This window comes from Diceros bicornis, chromosome 16 (genome assembly GCF_020826845.1).
Source record: "Diceros bicornis minor isolate mBicDic1 chromosome 16, mDicBic1.mat.cur, whole genome shotgun sequence".
Lineage (NCBI taxonomy): Eukaryota > Metazoa > Chordata > Mammalia > Perissodactyla > Rhinocerotidae > Diceros > Diceros bicornis.
Genome location: NC_080755.1, coordinates 37,760,649 through 37,780,095, shown reverse-complemented (window position 1 = coordinate 37,780,095; position 19,447 = coordinate 37,760,649). Strand labels below are relative to the sequence as shown.

Here is a 19,447-nt window from a genome sequence, read left to right as displayed (position 1 = left end):
TACAACTGCTTCCACTTAGGGGAAAACCCCATGAACACAGCATTTCTGGAAGAGAAGAGGCTGCCTAGTGAGAGCATGAGCATCTTTGCTGAAGCTGTCAGCAAACACTAAACAGTAACCTGTGCCCCATGTTACAAAAGGGACAAAGTCCCCACTTAAGCAGTGGACTGGGGGGGGGCAGTTAGAACAGAAGACACTTCATGTTTCTTTTACTTGTAAGATTCTCTGTCTTATTTGACTGATCTGCCTACCTGCCCAACACCTTATATAACTTTCTGAAAGTCATATTCAAGTCAACATTGATCGAGGCCTCTCTTTCCAGTGTCAGGTACCACACTAGCTGTTGGAGACATCAAGATGCCCTAGAATATGTCCCTGCTTGTCAAGCAATAAGAGTCCAGTAGGTCTTTCTCAGCTGGTACCCAAGATCCATACAAATTGCAAGCCAAGTCTTCTTAGGACAGTAGTGTTCAATGGTTTACTCCCTCTGGCAGGAATCTCCAATGTTGCATTTTAATTCCCTGGCACCTACCTGTAAAGCTATCCTTGGGTCAGGGCAAAAGAGGAGGCATATTCCCCATAAAAATTTCCTAAATTAAATCCATCTGGACCTTTGAACCAGAGTAGGCCAATGCATATCACAGGTTCTGTGATGAGAGAAAAGAAGGTGAAATCTAAACTTTAGAGGCATGAAGAGGCATCTGAAGTGGATGTATTATTAATATTAAGAAAGTATCTTTCATTAAAAATAATTATCTACTTCAGAGTGTCTTATATTTAATAGTATAAATCATTAACTAATTGGTGTAGAAGACAGTTTCAAAACTTAAAACTCAGGATGTAAGAGATCCACAAAAAATAGAAATTCAACAATTTTTTCTAGTTCTCCTCAAGTCAAGATCCTAAGATAAAATGAAAAGACAATCTCTTTCCTCAAGGAGGTTATACTTTTGAAGAGAGATGTGAAAAATAAAAGAGAGCAGATTTTTATATGTTGCATAACAAAGGATAGAAACAAAGAGAAGAGAAAACATTTTCCACTTGGGCCAGGTGTAGACAGATAGATAGGAAACTACACAGGAAGTCTTTAAGGAGAGCATGGGATATGGCTTTGACCTTTAGGGGCTCCAATAGGTAGCGTGGGAGGAAGAAAGACATGGCAGAGAGAAGGAACAGCAGGAGGCAAGGCCTGGGGCAGGAGCAGGCAGGGTTATATTCAGGGAACAGAAAGTTGAGGTTTGGCTAGGAGGTGTGGTATGAAATAGGGACTGGTGAGAGGTATGGCTGGAGATAAAAGCTTACAGCCAGATCATGGACATCCTTGAATTGTCACACCAATGAGTTGGATTTTATCGCACAGGTAATGGGAAGCCATTTAAGAGAAGTCAGCAGGGAAGGGGCACTATCAAAGCCATGCTTCAGGAAGATAATTCTTGCATGTGATGTAAGGGATGAATTAGAGCAATCTGATATTAGAGGCAAGGGGACCATAGGAGGCTCAGCTGAAATGTGATTCTTGTTGGATGAGGACCTGAACCAGGGCAGTGTGAGTATGCCATGATAAATACTAGAGATGAAATAGTAATGCAGTTTCAAATAATCCCAATCTTCAGGAACACATCAATTCCAGACTTTCCACACTGGTCTCACCTTAAGAACCCAGGCTTAGGGCTCATTAGCCATCAACTTGCATTCTCTATTCAAGTCAAACCAGTCTCCACAGCGGCATTACACACACAGAATTCTTTCTGCCTTGGTATTTTTAAAGAATCTTTCCTTATATCCCCTTCCACCCATCCGAGCAATGCCTGGCATACAATTGGTCTCTCCAAATGTTTGTTGCATGAAGGAATGAATGAACAAATGAACAAACAAATCCTGAGCCTTCTCATATGTCAAGGCCATGCCCAAGACTTCACTTCTCCATGGCGACATTTTGTAAACTCTGGACCACAGCATTCACTTCCTGGCCTGAGTTACACAGCACCCAGCTGTATAGCTCACCACTAAATACTAGTCTTTCATTGTCTTCTCGTTGTTTTGAGTACACAAATCTTATTTTTCTTACTCAATTACCATTCAGTCTCAGGTTGTACAACACTTATACTCGCTTCAGCACCCAGCGCCGGATTGGGCACTAGGAGGACTTCAAGAAGCTCTTTCTGAATGAAAATGAATTAGCCCCTTGACAGCTATTCAAAGTCCTGTGGTTCAAACTACTCCAACTGCAGCTCCGCCCACCCGTGCGGCCCCTGTGAAATTCACTGCCTATGCTGAGAATTACAATCCAGCCCCTCATGTCTGCATGCACCCTTCACTTTAGGAAAATAAAAATAGAAAGAAGCTTTCAAAAGCAAGGAGCAAAGAAACCTAACCTGTCTGTTTACTTCACCAGCACACAAAGCTGTTCCTCTCCTTTTGCCTTCTCCCAGCACGTACCTGCCACCCCAAATTCACAGTTCAATTTTGTGGTGAGTCTGGGAGACAACTGCGAGTCCTCTTGTGGTGCACCCCTGCTAACACGCGTGTGTGGGCACACGCACGCACTCACGCATTCACAGAGGAAGGGAAGCCACGCAAGGTGAAAACGTTTTGCCTTGTCACATTCCACAGTCAGTGACTCCTCCAGAGGGGGCGGGCACACAATGGACACTCTGTACTTGGCTCAGACCTCCAGTCCAACAAAAGTTAACCCTTCCCTGGTTGCCTGCAGGACTTGTGGGGGACTTGTGGGGGGAGGGGTTAGGAACAAAACTTGCTTAGGAAATACTTAATACTTGCTTAGGAAACACTGCCTAGTAGGTCCCAGGAAAACAGAGATGCAAGAATGAGAAGGATGGTGATGTATACCTGGAAAGTACTCTGGGACAGGAGTCCACAAACTTCGCCTCTACTCCTAGCTCTTCTATTCAAAGGCAGTGAGATGCTAGACAGGCCACTCTGAGTCCCTTAATCCATTCCTATCTCAGCAATGATTGGAGTGGGACCAACGTCTCTTCCATACTCAAGACTTTGTAATTTTACCCTGCGCAGCCACAGACCCATTGGGACACTCAAAAGTGGATAGTATGACCTACAGGATTATTTCTCTGAGGGACCAGGGCAATCTTGCTTGGCTAGATGTGCCTCATAACCCAAATGAGTCCCAGGGAGTACATTCTTCTCCCCTCCAAACCTGCAAGATGGAAGAATGTTTCCTAGTCTAAAATCCATTCTCTATCTGCAAACTTGGGGAACTCTTACTAATCCTGGAACTTGGTGGAAATGGAAATTCTTGGGCCCCACCTACGGAATCAGGGCTCCGAGGTGTGGCCCAGCACTCTGGCTTTTCCCAAGCCCTCCAGATGGTTCTGATGGGCTTAAGCTTTGCCTCCTCTATGTGCTTACCCCTACCAACTGCCTTAACTGTAGTGCACTATTATTCTGTGCTTCAGGGGATTTTTCCCTTTACAACAGAGTTCTGAGTCCCTTAAGACTAGGCATCAATTGCATTTTATTCATCCATGCAATCTCAACACCTACCATGGTGCCCAACACATAAGGGACACTCAAGAAATGTTGGTTGACTGAATTAATAAATGAATAAACCAATTCGGGCTGGGCTTCCCAGCATCACCCACCTCTCTTATCTGCTTTGCTCCCAGGGCACACACAGGCCATCATCACCCTGACTGCTGCTTTCCAAAGGGACAACACGGTGGAATTGACAGAGCTCTTGGCATATTTAACAGTGACTCAAAAGCTGTAGATTCCAGACCTAGTTCTGCCACTTGGGAACCTTCATAAGCCCTCTTTCAGCCTCAGTGTCTCATCAACAAAATGGAAAAAAGGTCTTCCTGATCTACCTCATTAGGTTAAGGTTTTTACCTTTTTTTTTTTAATGGAACTGCATGCTCCTTATAAAAATTTTTTTTTAAATAATGCATGTACCTCATAAGGTCTTAAAGACAAACAATCACAAACGTAGGAAGAGTCCTTGGTCTCATTCCTGACCTTTCCCAAACTCCCTCAGAGCTCTTTATCCCCAGCCCCACCTTGGCTCCCTACTCCACAAATGCCCATAAGGCCAGGCACTTTTTTCATCTTTACACCTAGAAGACACTGGACTGACCAACAAATCTTTAAGTCAGAACCTTTTCCCCTCAAACTCTCGCAGAACATCTTCTAGCATTTGAAGTAATAGAACAGAAAATGGAGGCTGGCCTGGCTTTGTTTCCTTTGCAGGCAATTTGATTTATGCTGTTATAAGTGAAGATTTTTTTTCGTTATAGTAGAATTTTGTTAACGACAAAATGAGTGTAGTGTGGACTTCCCTCCCTTTATTTTTCCTGGAACATGATGAGCCTTTATATAAGGATCTGTAGATGCAGGTTATTTCTAGTTCCAGAATGTTCCCTTCCATTATTCCTTTAGTCATTCCTCTATTCAGTGGTTCTGATTTCTTTCTAAGTTCTTCTTGTAATTCTTAGTTTAGAACTCTCATCATCCCTGTTCTCCATTTCTCTCATTCTCTCTTTCACGGTTTTTACTTCTTTATTTTGCATTGTGGGGGAGTGCACCCTAATGCAGCCTCCCTAATACTAATTTAATCCTATTTTCCATGCCTCCTTTGCCTATATTGACTTCACTGTGGATTTTTAATTCTGCTATTGCATTTTCCTGCAATCCTTCTTTACTTCATTCATCCTCCTTTGAGCTGATCCTGATGCCTTTCCATCTCAGCGTGCTCCCTCCTTGTTACTTTCTGCTCCAGTTACACAGGGGTTGTGGTTCTTCCTGTTGCAGATGTCTGGAAGCTTTTAAAAATTCTTATTTTGCTGTTGTAGTAAATAATGATCATGATACTGTTCCTTTTACCTTGTTTTGAGTGTTTTCTCCCCCTAGGTCCCACGTTGGATTCCTTCTCTTTACTCATGCTCTAATGAAGAGAGTCATACAGGGTAGTGTTGGCCTACAGAGAAAGCAATGGACTGCTTTTGACTCTACCTTCCATCCATCTTGAAGCCAGTCAAATCCTCCTCGCAGAGCTATTCGGGTATCAGTGATCCGATCATCTCAGTTTCTAGTGAACAGTAACAGCGGGGTGCTAAAGCCAGCCTCTAGGGGCTCATGAGAGCCTACCATGTGTATCTCTTTCCAACTCCGTATTCAACAGTGTCAAGTTGGTAGCTTGAAAATCAGCTATCATAGGAGTGTTTACACCACAGGAATCAGCATACTTAACAATCAGAGCTTAAAAAAACTGGAGTACAGGGTGTTAAGCATTTACTAAAACACCACTGAGAGTAGACATCTATTTACTATTGTTTTGCTCAACTAAGAGGGGATTCTTCTGCTGGATTCTTTGAAACTCTGAACAGCTAAAATCCACAATACGCACTGTGACAAAGACTCTTTACGTCTACCTCAGAACTTTACCTGAGGAAACATCTCCACTTGGAAGTAAACACCCTGGTTCTACTCCTCCCAAACCTCCCTCCACCAGTCTTGCCCATTTGTTTTGAAACCTGTAGACTTTGAGAATACTATGTATAATCATGTTAGGGAGGAGACCATCTGTAGTTATTAAAGTTGCCCATGCCATAGAACTGATGACTGCCTATTTTTTCAGTTGACAAAAATTATGGGTTTCTGATCTTGGGGAACAAATAGTATAAAACGATAGAGTGTGATCCTACCTGGCTACAGATAGGGAAGCAATTGTATTTTCAACCTAGGCTCATTGGCCTGTAATCTCTTCTCAGATTCTGGCAAAAGACTGACTGACTTTGGCTTTGAGGATGGTTGAGTATTCATCTTTCTGTATGTCTTCTAAGGTATTAAGGTGGGAAACCAGAAGTGGCTTTTTCCACTTGGGACACTTTGCATGTGCTTGGGGTCCTCTTCCCACCCCCTTGAGTTAATGCCTCTTCATTACTCAGGCTCAGGTCAAATGGCACTTCCCTGAGCTTCACAAACCAGATCAGGATGCCCTGTTTTGCGCCTTTATAGCACAGAACTTTTTCTTTCCTAGAGTTTATTATATTTTATAATTAAATACTTGTGTCACTTTTGGTTTCAACTCTGCCTCCCCCACTAGATGATAAGCCCTTGAGGGTAGGAGCTGTGTATGTTTGGCTCACCATGGAACCCCCCAGAGCCTGGCACAGCTCCTGATACATGGAGAAAAACTCCAAATTATTTGCTGAATGAATGCTGAATGAGAAGTTGTGTCAAAGGTGAGCCAGGCATCATTTGACTCAGGTGCTCATGACTCTGAGTGATGTGCCTCTGAAATCCTTCCTGCTGCAAAAATACCCAGAGTAAATGCTCCATAAACACTAATAAATTGATCAAGTGACCCAATCCTTACCCAGCACTCAATCAGTGAGGGCAAAGGCAGCTCTGCCTCACAGTTCTGACCCTGCAAACACACCAATGGTCTACAGCAAAGAAGAAAGCTCAGATTCAGTGGCTTCTTTACCGGAAATATCTGTGTGGTACCTTCCCGATCAGTTTGCCTCCTCAAAGCTGTGAGTACCGCACTCACCACATTCCCCAGCAGCATCTCCTGAGCTGCAGCTCCCCCAAATCCCACCAATTTGCATTACATCATACGATTCCCTGCTACTACCTCTGGCTGACTTGCCCTTTCTCCTTTCTCCATTTGGTTACCTCTAAGTCATCCTTCAAGAATTAGGTCAAGTTTCACCTTCTTCATGAAGACTGGCTGGACCTTCCTTTTCTACTCCTTTCCCCTTGTGTGTACACATGTGCACACACACACACACTCTCTCACACTCATACTCACAGATGGTCTTGCTCTCACTTCCTCAGGCATTCTGCTATCAAAGCATTTGGCAAACTATACCACCATCTTCCATTTACTTATCTATCTCCCACCAGACCAGGAACTCCATAAGGGAAGGGGCTGGGTTTTAAATGGGTCTCCACCACAGTTCAGAGCATAGTGAACACACACAGTAAGATGCCAACAGCAAGTGTCCATGCCATGTATCTCTTTGAAAAAAAGAATGGAAGTAACACCAATTTGAGGTCAAGGGTGTAGGTTACTTAACCTCTCCTTCCCACTTAGCAATCAGTTCTTGGAAAAAATACTTAAACTGTTCAAGTCTCATGTGGAAATTGGGTAATAATCCTACCTCATAGGCTGTTTTGAGAAGTAATTGAAGATTAAATAAGATATTTATGAAATAACATGTTGGGATCACCTTAGTGGATGTTCAAATGTTTTGGTAAATTTGATTTACTCCTGTAGTCTGTGTCACCTAAGCTAGCATTTGGCTAAATGCCACCTTCTCTTCACAGATCCCAAGTAAAGCCTTAGGGACAGGGGTTGGAGACCAACCTCCTCTATCTCCCTACACAATGGGAAGCACAAACAAGTAGTTTAATTTGTACCTGCTAGCTTGAGTGTTTTGATATTGTTTGAGTATTGCTTTCTTCTTGTTCCCAGTTTGTCTCATAAAAGAAATAAGACTGAGTTCAGCCATGAATTCCAGATTCGATTCCCTGCTCTGCCATTTAGAGCTGGGAGGCCTTGGGCAAGTTCCTTTCTCTCCCTGGGTCTCTCCATCTTCATTTGTAGAACGAGGAGGTATGATGAGGTGAACTCTGTGGCCCCCTCCAGCTCTGACATTCTCAGGAGCTGATAGCATCTCCTCAACTTGACAACCAGAAGCCCTTCAAAGACAGTGCTGGTACCTTCCACCTTTTTATAGATCCTGCTGGTTCTGAAGCTCTGCCTGGCTGATTTAGCTGAGCCTAACACAAAACTAAGGATCAGTCCCTGGCTTGGGGATCTCCATGATAGGGAGAGAAGCAGAATCAAGCTTCTGAGGCCTGAGGCCGGACACACTGTTATCCAACAGTTCCAGCTCTAGCTGCAAAAACAGTGCATCCCTTGGGAACCAATAACACAACACAACAGCATGAGCCTTGGGTCTTGGGCCCCCAGGGAAAGATCTCTCTATAGCACTGGCTGGGCCAATCCTCAAGTTTTCAGGTAGAGCTCTAGTTATGGAGTATTACCTGTTGCCTATGTTGCTCCGTGCAGCCAAGGAGAGCACACACTTGTAGTGAGAGAGGGGTAAACACAACCAATGGCCTTTACAGGTGTTATCAGATTAATCCAGACAACAGCGCTGTGACACAGAAGACCTGTCCTCATTTCATAGATATGGAAATGACGGTCCAGAGAGATTAATAATTTGCTCAGGGTTACACACTACCTGTGCCAGATCTACAATCAAATCCAGGTTTATGTGATTACAAAGCCTGTGCCTTTACTTTTACATCATGATGTCTCTCAAATACAAAGTGATGGCAGCTTTTAGCCAAATACTCCTAGCTGCTTCTACAGATATGAGCTCCAAAACCAGTTTGCCATCCAATTTGCCACACCACTTAAACTCTCTGGGCATCAGTTTTCTCACCTGCTCTCCTAGTCTCTTCACAGACTTGTACAAGGAGAAAAGTAAATAATACATGCAGAATAGCACCTGACTAGGTTAAATATGGTAGACCTGAAGAGGTAACTGTGATCATAATATTTCTCATCTAAGTAGAGTAGAGAGATCCACATGGTAGAGAAAAGGATCCTACTTTTAACATGCATCTGATATATAACAGGTGCTTTAAGTTTATTTGATTTAACCTTGAGATGTGTCCATTTTACAGATAAGAAAACTGAAGTTGAGAAATTTGTTGAAATTACAGAGGTAGCTCTGTATGACTCCAAATGTCATTTGCTTTCCATTGAACCATAAGGACACCAGTCTTTAAATACTCAGTGTTAGTGGACACTTAAACTCTGGTCCTCCCACGCCATTTATACATTGGGGATGAAAATGATAGACATACTTGAAGGCAATGGGGCTCAGCTGAATCATCTAACATAATAAATTCCACAGTCCTTCTTTCAAAGTCCTCTAATTTCGACCCCACGACTTGTTTAGTCTTAATTTGAATTCCTTGACTTCTCAACCATTTGATTCAGCAATTGCTTTGCTTATTGTCATCTGAACATAAAGTGTAATCTGACACTTAGATGTTTGTGATTCTGCCACAGAGGAGATGCTAGTCATACCAGAGAGCTAAACAAATATTAGCTCCCTTTCCCTTCCTTTATGATATTTCTCCTTGAGCTACCTTGAACTGTCATTGAAATATTGCATTGTTACCAAAACTTGTATATATCTTTCTCCAATTATACATTAAACTCCTGGAGATGAGTACCAGTAACACACAGCAATTTAGTTCCCCCAAGTGGCTGATCCCCCTTTTGGAATGTAGTTTTATTTTTTGTTCTAAAGAAACTTTTTTGAACCCCAGACTGAAGAGTTGGTGGCTGACAAGACCAGAGGTGGGCAGAACAGTCAGAGGTCGGGGTTCTCTCATGTGTGGTATGTGTGAAGTCCTCTAACTGGCACACCCTTCTGCTCCTCACCCCTACTCTCCTCGCACTCTGAAAACTCCAGTTGTGGCTCCCATCTCAGCTCAGGGAAGATGTAGCCTTGGCCTGTTCCTCACAGAACCTGATCCCATCTGTCTTGCTGCCTGAAAGTCCACAGAGCCTTGGTCTCTGGGAAGTGGTCTCCTTTAGGCCTCTACATTCTCAAGTGGAATATCTTCCCTACTGCGCTGTACCTACCCAAGACTGTCCCATTTTTCAGGACTCAATCCAAATCCTACCTACTCCTTGAAGCTTTTTCTGATCTGTCCAGCCGCTAGAGGTGCTAGCCTTCCCTGCACTCCCACTGGAGTTCAGTTACTTAGTCCTAGATGACTGTCCTCTGCAGCTCCTCCACTGGTTTCTATGAGTTCTTATGGAGTCTTCCACTAGATTGAGAGCAAAGACAATGTTCTCTCTATCTCTCGAAGTCCCCACAGCACCCATCAGGGTTTGATCACACTCATGTTTAAATGTCAATGAGCAAACCAAGTTTGCTGAATCAGAGGGTTGAAAAGTTGATGAGTTTGAACGAAAACTCTGGACAGCTAGATTGGGTCCAACTTAGAGGGCATTGGGTTTTGTCCTTCCCACTGTGGTCAGAAGATCTCAGACCAGCAAGAAGCCTGCTATGCGTGGCCTGCCCCCAATATCAGCCAGCTGGACCTTCATCATCAGGGCTGCCCTGCTCCTGCCAGATGCAGTACATGTTCATGATTAGCATTCATTTCCTTGTGGCAATTCCAAATTCACATTTGAACTTTGTCTCAACTCTGCTCCCGTGCCAAAGCTATTCTACCCACCAAAAATGTCCCCTTGTTCCAAATCCACCATCAAACCCAAAACTACATTCTCCTTGAAGCCTTCTCTGGCTGCACCTTAGCCCTGATCACACAAATAGCCTAACTCCACTTAGATCATGCTCCCACTTTGGCTATAGACTGATGCTTTCCGTTTGAGCTAAGCATATCTCTCCAGACATACTGTCCACTCTCCAAGGGCAAAAGCCACATCTCATACCAGACCTTTCCCACCCAACAGTGCCAGGAACAATGGCTCATATGAGCTTCCATGCTGAGACTTTAATAAGTATTTGTGGATCGAAAAACTTACTGTAATAGAGCTCTGGAGTACAAAGTAATGAGCAGAAAGAAGCCCACAGGGCTTTCACATCAAATCATCCTTTTTAGCCACCATTATTAATCAATATTTTCTTAAAAAAAAAAATCAAAGCTCTCATTGCTCAAATAACAATAGGTCACAGAGCCACCAACAACTGCAAAGGACTTGCCACCAGATTTCATTATTCTGCCACAAGCACAACAACAGTGCCCCAACTGCTTCTGATGCATTCTCAGGCTACTACGTTGGATCCATCAAATTCAGCATCTCCAGTGTCCACATCTCCCCAGCCCCAAGTTCAAACCCCAAGCAGCTTCTTTCTGCTGAGAGAACTGCAAGTCTTTGGCAAATAGAAGGAATAACGAAGAAATTTTCATCCAGTTTGACGAGTAATGTTGCTTTTGTTTTTTTTCTATCACAAATTCTTCGCTAGGTATTAAGGTAAAAATAATTGCAGCATCTCAGTAGCTTGTAGGGCCTCCCTATTCCTAAATTTCCAACCAATGTGCTCCTAGGTGAGTTAGAATTCCCACTGAATGTTCACAGGGCCTCAGGTCAAATCCCAACTTCCATGATCCCATCAAACACAGAGGTCTCTGGCTTGGGACAAACTGGGTCATTCCTTTTCATATCAAAATGCACAGAAACCAACTCACTAGCTGTTATTGAACACAGGCCATGGCAGGGCAGACTCTGTGCTATGGGGACTGACAGAACATCCCAGTAGCACAGACACAGCTCCTGCCTTGGTCCCCAATAGAATCTACACGAGGGAATAATACCCAGTCCCCTAGATCCATGAGGTTCATGAAGTAACCATGGCAGAGATTCCAGATGCCTACTGGGCACAGGAAGCAGTAGCAAAGCCCAGATGGAGAATATATTCTAGATTTTCCAGAAGCTATCTTTGTCTGCGTCATCTCTCTTGTTTCAACTCAGGTATTTCACCAAAGGGGGCCGGTTCTCAAAAAAGATGTACAGAATCAATACTTTTCCTCCACTCCACATTATTCTCTATGGTATTTCTTCACAGTTGGCTCACCATCCCCTCCTCTCCTTTCCCTGTCCTCCAAGTCTAGCTCTCTGGTTCTAACTGGGGAGCTTCTCCTGATCCTATTTCCCCTCCTGTAACTCTTTCATCCACAGCAAACACTTGGCAAAGTGTACTAATCGTCAGCAGAATTCGTGTGGGCAGGCTGTTGGGGTGCCACTAAATGGGTTGAGGAGCTCTGAGCTTTAAGAAAGCTTTAAAATTCCAGAGACACTTCTAACTATAGAAACACAAAATTTCAGAAGGGATCCTCCCTCCTTATCAGTCCAAACTCTTTCACTTTACCAGGACTCAAGCTAAGGAACAGAAAGACAACACACCTTGTCCCACATCACATGCTAATGCGTGGCCAGCCCAGCCTGCAGCCTGCCTCTCAGGAGCCTTTCCCTGGAACCTTCCCTTCTGAGTACATTTCTCTGCTCAGCCTTCTTTTCCATTGTGGCCAGGCTCACTCAGTCACCGAGGAGTGGGGAAGTACTTGGACTTAAGTGGCAAAGAAGATTGCATGGTTAAGTGCCAAAATGAGTGTGGTGGACAAAAAATGCAATTGGAATTTTCAGAGAAAGTCAAGAGCTGTGTGAGCTAGAGTGGCGACGAGACTCTAGCAGGCACTTAATAAATATTTGATGATTGAATGAATGAGGGAATCAGTGACGGATAGGATGTACAAGTGGTAAAACATCATTAACTCTTCGGCTTTGAGGGAGAAACTGAGAGCGCGCAATTGCCCTGGAAAGATAGCCAAAACTATAAAAAGCTATTAACGTAAGTGGTTATTATTCACTTTGTCTAAGAAGTCCTCGCCAGCCCTGGTGGTCTAGTGGTTAAGATTCACACTCTCACCGCCTTGGCCCAGGTTCCTTTCTTGATCAGGGACCCATACCACCTGTCTGTCGGTTGTCATACTGTGGCGGCTGCGTATTGCTGTGATGCTGAAAGCTATGCCACCTGTATTTCAAATACCAGCAGGGTCACTCATGGTGGAGAGGTTTCAGCAGAGCTTCCAGACTAAAACAGACTAGGAAGAAAGACCTGGCCACCCACTTCTGAAAAAATTGGTCATGAAAACCCTATGAATAGCAGCAGAGCATTGTCTGATATGGTGCCAGAAGATGAGAGGATGGCGCAAAAAGACTGAGCAGGATTCCTCTCTGCTCTACACAGGGTTGCTAGGAGTCCGAATTGACTCAATGGCACTAACAACAACAAGAGGTCCTCATTGTATTGCTTCCCAGTGCAGAGCTTTGGTATACTACTTTTAAAGCATTCACTTTTAATATCCTATCTCTACATAAATTCTGTGATTCATTCATGCAACAGAAATCATTCACAAGTAGTGGCAGGGCTTTGTGGGGCAAAGTTAGCCCTTTTCTTCAAGGACTCACAGCCTAGGGAGGTAAAGGACAACAAACAGCAAAGCAACATGAGCTGAAGTGCTCTGGAAATGGGGGTGAAGAGCCAAGAGCTGGGCTGGTGTCCTAAGAAATAGATGCCCTGACTAAAAGGAACCAACCAAGACACCTTCCAGAGAGGAGGTGGCAACACGAAGGGAGCTGAGGTGTAGAGGTAGACATGTGTACAGAGTGCCCAGGGTCAGTGAGGAAAGCAGTCTGATGGGAGCAGAGGCCTGCAAGGGTTGCGTAAAATGGGGTTCACTTGAGAACGCTGCCAGGTGCCTGGTGCAGGCTGCTGGGCGTGGTGAGCCAGGAACCGTGGGAAAGAGAAAGAGGGGCAGCCCCGAAGAGTCAGGGAGAAAATGGACTGTGAAGAACTTTCCTGATTCCAGAGAACTTCCTGGGTTTGCTGGGACAGAGACAATCCTGCTATCAGTTCTTTCCTTAAGAGAGGCTAACAATGCGGTTCTGAATGTCACTGCTCAGCCACTGCAGCTCCCCGTGGAGACCCTCCCTCTGGCATTCTCTCCCCCTTGCCTCCTCTCTCTGTGTGTCTCCATGTTGTTTTCATTTTCTCCTTCGCATTCCTAACTGAAAGGGCATTTCCTAAGCACCAGTACATCCTGAAGTCCAAATTGGATATTATATGAGACTTTGAGTCCTAAATATACATGGCATTAGAGGCATCCAATAATTCAATTGATTTTAAAATATACATATATATGTATATTTTTTTATAATCAAGAGCAGAAAACAACTATTCCTTGACCGTCTTAGAACACAAGGGCCCCTGTAGGCATTTCTGTTCATACCGAGGGGTTATTAATCTCCGGGCTATGGCGACAATAATCCCAGGCACCAGTTTCCAGGAGGCAGCATGGAAATCCTCTCAGAGTTCAATTACAAAAATTAGCTGGTATTATTTAATCCTCACAACCCCTGTGAAGTGGGCAGGCTAAGCATCTTTATCCCTATTTTACTGATTAGGTGACTGAGGCTCAAAGAGGTTAAGCAACTTGTCAGGGGTTCATTTAGCCAATAAGCAGTGGGGACAGGTTCCAAAGCAGATCTTGTCACTTCAGGTGTGATGCTCTTCACTTTAACACAGCCGTCTGGTCCCAGGTGGGCCACCAACTGTGTCATTTCAGCAAGTCAGTGTATCAAATGCTTCATCTTCTGAATGGGGATACAATGCTTATCTGCCCTCCCTCCTTAGGAGAATCAAGGGGGCAGATGTGATATGAAGATGTTTTTGAAAAAAACAAAGTGCCATGCATATGAAAGCCGGTATTTTTAATGGGAAAAGACAAGTTGGGTCAGGGAAACATTTTTCCAAGCTGGCAAAATTCTGAAACTCTTTTCTGCACACCATTCATTCTCTATCCCTCCCCAGCACTTGGAAAGGTGGAAGCCTCTGCCTGCCTGGGGGTCAGCTCAGCTGGTTTTGCCTATAACTATTTCACATGGGTCTGCTGATCACACTCCATCACCAGCTCCTGGGGAGGAGTGGCTGCTTGCTCCCAAGGGATCCTGTGCACTTCAGGGCTGCTCACGTTCTCCATGGACCCCGGCACCATTTGCTTTGAACTGGATAGGAAGTCAACTGTGGGTTTCTAAGCCAAAGGCCATTAAAAAATTAATGTTTCTTCTACCTTAGAGGATACCCTCTAAGGAGGTAGAAAACCAACTCTGAAAAGGAAGCTGCTCTGACCTGAACCTTTGAAACTTGCAGATAAGAAATGTAATGGCCACTAATTTGGACTCAGTCATCTAAGGTCACCAGTTCCCCCCAAAACTTTATATTGCCCCAACTTGGTGTGTCTAAGAGGGGATCAGAATCTAGAAGAAGGCTAAGTGAAAATAGAAATGGAACTCAGAGCCAAATAAGAATGCATGATGGCATCTTTCCCTGCATTCATGAAGTATGCTCTGTGGGCATCTTGGTGTTTACTTTTCTGCACTCACCAAGTGTTTGGCTGCCCAAAGTTGTCTGCAACTTCATGAAGAGTTTGTGAAACACCAGGGTTGTCTTTAGAAACAGCTATAAAAGAAGCCCAAACCTATGGCGATAGGTACGATGGTGGCGCTCTTTGCTTAATCCTTGTCCAAAATGTTTTGGCAAGCTCACCAGGTTTCATAGTAAGTCAAAGGATAGGAATGGAATTGGATAGTTTTGTTCCCTTCTTCAGAGGAACCCAAGGACCAAGTACAGTGATTTGTGGCAAGGACTCTGTAAGGCTTCCTTTTTTCAGGGCATCAGAATCTAGAAGAAGGCTAAGTGACCCTTCTAAGACAAGAGTAGCCTCCCAACCTCCCCACCCCGCTAGACCTCTCCCACACAGTGGGTCCCTGAGCAAACTCAATAATCTCATCCCATTTTTTAAGACACTGCAACTCCTGACAATGCTAATGTGTTAATAATAATTTACCCCATTCTTCTGGCAGGAGTGGAACTGAAGCAACTTGAAATGCCATCAGCAAAAAATTATTTATTTCCCATTCCTGAGCAGCAGAGAAAACAAGGTTTCATTGGCTGGGTCTGCCTTCAATAGTTTTCTGGTTTCAATTAAAACTTCAAGCCTCCAAGGGAAAAACTGGCATTTTGGAAGGCTGAGGCCCAGCCAAGTTTCAGTGTCTCCACAAGAATCCAGAAAGGATGTCCCATCCATCTAGCCCCCTCTCATCTTCCTCCTTTTGCGTATTACATAGAAGCTTCAGAGCAGAGATTGAAGTACAACTAAAAATAATGGCCAGGTTGAAAGAACTCTCCTTTCTTAGACGCACATTTTCATGCCAGAGAAGTATTGATTCAGCCCCTAATGGAATTGAAAGTCAAGATAACAGCAGAAACACAATCGAGAATCCAGGGGGAAGTGCCTACCTATTTACTTCTCCTTCAGCAAACTCCTGCCTCTCCCCACTGACCATTTTCAACTAAATTCTGCAAAGATGCCAAGCACTGTTTCCTCTTTCCCCCCAACACTCATTTAGGTCAGATGATTTACAGTGTAACTTGCCGTGAATAATGCAAGTACATGACCAGAAGCCCTCACGGCACCAAGGGGCTCCTTGGTTCACTCAGAGATACCCCCAGGCTTCCGCTGTGTGAAGTCCAGAACTGGGCCTGGCAGCAGTGCCTTCCTATGTAACATTCTGATGTTAACATACAGAAGATCAGATTACACCCCTTCACTTGCCTAGCCCATTCATGAACATATAAGGCAGTTGATATTTTCTTAGAAGTGGTCCCCTCCTAACGACATCGCTGCCTCTCAGCCACTCCTCCTTGGGTTCACTATAAGCCGTCCCCTCCCCCACCTCCAGTTTGTTTATTCCAGTGACACATCTATTCCCCCCCCCCCCCCCCCCCCCCCCCCCCCCCCCCCCCCCCCCCCCCCCCCCCCCCCGCTAAGAGAGACAAGTCAGTTTCCCTCCTCTGGCTCCTGATCGCATTGGCTCACCACCTCCTCCCCCCAGCCCAGCTCAGGTTACTATAGTGGCCACAGCTCCCACAGCCCAGCTCTAACACCAATTCAATTTCCCAAGACTAAGACTTTTTTTCTTAATGGGGGAGGGGAGATGGTGTGCAAAGCAGCACTTGCCGAGTACCTGGTCTCCATATCTTCTCAGGCTACATTCCCTGAAGTTAGCAAATACTCTGTGTTCAACCATACTCTTCTGATCTGTCCTAATGCCCTTCTCTGGTAGCAGGCAACTGTATTAAGCACAGAGGAAAACACAGCATCTTCAACTTCGCTCCGAAACCTCAGACTCCCACGTCAGAGCAAAAGAGATCACGCCTACCTCCTAGAGTTTTGGGATGGTGGAAGCAAGAGAAAGGAGAGGGAGTGACCTGGGATTGTAAACTGGCTACATTTTAAAGTGCTACAAACTTTCTCCACCCTCACACGCCCCTGGCCAGTTGGCCCCGCCTCCCCATCCCAGCCAGACAACATCTAACTGGGGTGTGCAAAGGAAACTCTCCCAGACTGTCCAGGTCGGGTCCCAGGGTTGCAGATGTGGCCTGCACAGAACAACACCCTTCCTCCAAATCCTTCTTCTCTACCCCACTTCTGCCCCCCCACCGCACGCCCCCTACACACACACACACACACACACACACACACACACACACACACAAGTTTTGCAGATGAAGACGTGTTTGTTCGGATGAGGCACATCAGATTTATCTGTATGAACTAAAGGAGGGTAAGAGACCAGGCGCGATGGCCAGATAGCTTTGGTGACAGCTACTTTATGAAGTTAGTTTTTTGTACAAATCTACTGGAAAAAAAGAAAAGCAGGGTGAAGAGTAGAGGAATGAAAAATAATATGAGAAAAACAATATTAGTGTTTTCTTCAAGACCATGGCCTCCAATCAAACTTTAGAAAGAAAGGTGTGGATAGTGGTGTGTGGGAGCTGTGGGGGTTTGGAAGGAAAAGTAGCTGCCGTAGAATTTTGGAATAAACTGCCCTTTTAGAAGAGAGTTTCTGCAGGGATAAAGAGACTCAAATTGCTCTTTTTAGCGTTAGACGTCAACCATGATATTATCAGGACAGTTTATTTGAAGCGGAAACGAATCGGAAATCCTTCCCTCAACAGTCCTTTTAGACCGAGATACACGCCCTCAGAACCCGCACAGACACACATAAAGAATAAATGCAGCATCAAGGGCAAGAATAAGACCCCCTCCCCGCACTTCCAGTACCCCTAGTCTCATCTCCTACTTCCAATTGCACAACTTTCCGATCCCCAAAGAAAATATTTCCAGTTGGATCCGATTTCAGAATTGTAAGCTGTGTGGATCGTGGGAGGAGGGGTGTTTGCGGCGTGTAGGGGAGGGGGACTAGAAGATAGCATTTCGGTAGTTACTTATTTTTTTAGAACCAGCATGCTCTACCGATCAGAAATTGCTATTACCCAACAATGCTTCCATCACAGACACCAAAACAGCATCACCGTTATCACCATCTTGCTAAAGATCTGCCCAGTCCAGTTTACCTGACTTTGTCTCTGTGGAACTTCTCAGACAGTATTTTAGTCGAAGAGATAATGGTTTGAAAGACAAAAACAATAAATCGATACTGAAGGGCTCCCTTTCCGGAGTAATTTCCCACTGGAAACCACCGAACGGGGAAGCCTGCCGTTAATTCCCAAGCCCACGACTCCACTAGAAACATGCACAATGCGTGCTTTCAAAACAGCATTCATCTGCTTTTAAGGGAATTCCTGTCTTTTCAGAGTCCCAAAACCGAAGAACACGAGAAAGAGACTCAGATCCATTGATTAAGATTTTAAGAGAAAGACTAACACAGAGCCACGACACAAGCACACACCAACCTTCGCCGGCTGCACCACTTCTTCCCTGTTCTTCTTTCTATTAACGACACGTTAGATTCTGATACATTTCCCCCCAAAAAATCCAACTAGGTTACAATGTAGCTCTCTAGCTCCACTTAACCTGCAAGTTACAAAGAGAGCAAAAAAAAAAAAAAAATATCCTGCCGCCTTCCCACCCCTTTCCCTACCCCCTCCCCCTCCGAGTCCCCTCCGCGAACGCCAAACCCGCCAGCCGGCGGCAGGACCGAGGGAGTGTGCAAAGGCGGGGGAGGAGGGGGAGAAACGGGAGGCGGCGGGGGGGGATCAGATTAGGCGAAACTCAATAAGCTCCCAGCCCTCCAGCCCGACGCTTCCACCATCGCCGCCACCAACCGGCCACTCCAAACGAGCCAGCATCGCTGCCCACCCGCAGGCGGGCCGGAATCGCGCCCACCCTCGGCAGCCTCGCCGGGACCGGCATCCCGCCCCCTCAGCCCGGTCTCCCCCTTCCCGCCCCGTGCAAAGTCAAAGCCCTGGAGAGGCGACGTTAACTTTTGCATGCAGGGCACACACACCGCCACCGGCCCCGGGCGTGCGGGGGCCCGCGGCGCGGCGGGAGGCTGGGCGCGGAGCTCCCGGGCCAAGGTCGCCGCGCGTGCTCACCCATGTCCCGGCGGCTCCGGCTCCGCTGGCCCCGGCGATCGCTCAGATCCCGGCTCCGGTCGCTCGCCTGAGCCCCCAAAGGTGCTGCTGCGGCAACTCCATGGCGATGAGCATCTGTCAAACGGCGAGCCGCGGGAGGGCAGCCCTCGCTCGGGGGGCGCCGGGGCCCCCGGGCGCGCGGAGGCGGCGGCGAGCGGCGGGCGCCCGGACCGGCCCCGCGCTTCCCGCCCTGCGCGGCCGCCTCCGCCGCGCCACCGATTTATGGAGAGAGATATCAAGGGGGAAAATGGCGTCTCCGGAGCCCGAGGAGTCCTGGAGTAATCACATTCACACACACACGCCCGCACGCACACACACTCGCACACAGGCGCGCGGCGAGCCTGGCTAATTTTAGCAGGAGCCAAAAAAAAAAAAATTATATATGTATATATATCCCCGTCTCTCCG

The 19,447-nt window shown here is 45.8% G+C and overlaps 1 protein-coding gene across 1 annotated transcript in view; it reads right to left on the bottom strand.

Moving 5' to 3' along the window:
* SETBP1 (SET binding protein 1) overlaps positions 1-19,211 on the bottom strand; it is a 362,371-nt gene extending 343,160 nt beyond the window's left edge. Inside the window, exon 1 of the mRNA XM_058557032.1 lies at positions 19,002-19,211. The gene's annotated coding sequence lies outside the window, so the exon portion shown is untranslated. The remainder of the gene's footprint in view (positions 1-19,001) is intronic.
* Positions 19,212-19,447: the final 236 nt, after the last annotated feature.